The sequence below is a fragment of the Theobroma cacao genome, chromosome 9 (assembly GCF_053813885.1).
Source record: "Theobroma cacao isolate CCN51 chromosome 9, ASM5381388v1, whole genome shotgun sequence".
Lineage (NCBI taxonomy): Eukaryota > Viridiplantae > Streptophyta > Magnoliopsida > Malvales > Malvaceae > Theobroma > Theobroma cacao.
In genome coordinates this window covers 33,589,066-33,591,076 of record NC_142647.1, presented here as the reverse complement: position 1 = coordinate 33,591,076, position 2,011 = coordinate 33,589,066, and the positions used below count along the sequence as shown (strand labels likewise).

At 33.3% G+C, this 2,011-nt stretch overlaps 1 long non-coding RNA gene across 1 annotated transcript; it reads left to right on the top strand.

Annotated features, from left to right (window-relative positions):
• LOC148760872 (uncharacterized) lies at positions 1-1,762 on the top strand. The gene is made up of 3 exons (XR_016028264.1): positions 1-105; positions 763-836; positions 1,706-1,762. It is a non-coding gene; the product is annotated as an uncharacterized LOC148760872 (long non-coding RNA).
• The last annotated feature ends 249 nt before the right edge of the window (positions 1,763-2,011 follow it).

The following is a 2,011-nucleotide window of genomic DNA, read 5'->3' as shown; positions in this document are numbered from 1 at the left end:
CATTCGGCCAAGCAAGAAACAAGAGAGAGAAAGGAGAAAATAAAACCCTAGCCAAGAAATTTAAAGGGAAAATAGGTGAAAATTCAAAAATCAAGTGAAAAAAAGGTAACATTTCTTAAATTTGTCTTGTGCTTTACCTTTCCCATGCATTTCCCATCATTTTCCATGGTTGAATCATGTGATTTGAGGATGATTTCAATTCTGATCATATGGGTTTAGAGAGAGAAAGTTGTTAGATAAATTTGATTTTAAGCTATGTTAGTGTTTAATGTTTGTTAGCATGTTTATGAGTAAAACAACAAGAAAAATATTTATATTCTCCATGAATTTCTCTAAGCCGAATCTAGCCAATGGTATGTGAGGATGAGGTTGACTTTATTTTAAGAGAATTGGGTGGAAAAAAATGATGAATTATGAGGTTGGAAATTAAATGGGAATTTACGGTGCAATAAATTGAAATTTTTACCCACTAGGGGTAAAAGCGTAATTTATAGTTCGGACTGATAAATTGGACCAAATTCACAGTCATTGAGGTATTGTGGATATAATTGGATAATTGAAATTGAAATGGATGGAATTGGAGTCGAATTGGAGATTTTAGGAATTTACACCGTGTATAGGCGAGTTAGGTAGGACACCGTAATTAAGCGATTGTCTAGACATTTCAAATCCTATCTAGTGCATACGCATGGATAAGAGTCTGAAATAATTTATGATAAATTGACACAATTTATTGAATTTTGTGTCATGGATTATAGATAGGTGGTGAGTCAATTGTTTCGGGTAAGAGACTGCACCCGAGGGCGGAAGATAGGAGTATTTCTACTCCTAATACTGTGAGTAAACTTATTATCGTCTTAATTATCTAGAGTAGTTTTATACAATTGTGTGATTTTATAAAAAATGAGTTTAAATAGTAAATTGCTATGTTTTAAGAGAAATTGTGATTTTATAAAATGATTTTATAAATTTTCTGGAAAATCGAATATTGGTTTTGAAAATAGAGTAATTGGAGACTGCCTGCTTGTGTTGCAAATTTATGGTTTTGAATTGAATGACTTATGACAATAAATGAGCATGAATGGCTAAACTGATTTTGGTGTTATAATTATTTATACTGTGTATTCAGCCTTGAGAGGCTAGGTTGCGATAAATTGCCATGTTATGCTAGAATGAATTTTATTGATTGGTGGATTATATATTAGTTATTTACTGCAGAGGGGGTTCCGTGGACCAGCCTATTAGAGGGGCACGGTAAACTCCATTATATTATTACGTCGAACGGAGAGGCGCGTAGGGTATCTCCTGGGGTAAAGCTTAGGGTTCACTTCACGCTAAACCACCACGTGAAGGGGAACTCAGCCAACGCCAAGGAACGGCTGTATTTTTCTCAAACTAAAAATATATTTTAAGTGTATACAAAATTTTAACAGCCTTGGCGGACTCGGTAGGATGCCCTGCGCAAGGTATCACTGAGTATGAGTTTTGGCACGAGCCAAAGTTTTAAGAAATTCATAAGCCAAGTTGATTACTCGATTTATATGGATTGATTTTATTTGGTTGAAATGAACTGAAAGGTAATGAAATTACGGTATGATGACTTATTTTAATTGTCTCCACTTACTCGGCTTTAGATACTTTAGATGGTATCTGTTTACTCACTGGGATTATATAATCTCACCCTTTTTTTCTATACATTTTTCAGGCTCAGGACAGTTTGTAGATAGTCGAGTAGGACGAGAACTAAGCTCGGAACTGCATTTTAGAAAGTAAGAGTTCACAATCTTACATCCTCTGGGTCAATTGGAGCCCACGTGTCATTGCAGATCAAAACTTATATTTTAGTTATCTGTATTTCTATTCATACAATTTTTACTTTACTTTCATGTGCGAAAAATTATTTACGAATATTTCTATAAAAATTTATTTTATGAGAAAATAAAATATTTTATTTATTATTTTTGAATAGTACTAGTTGTCAACAATTTGCTTTCAAATGAACGTTTTAGAT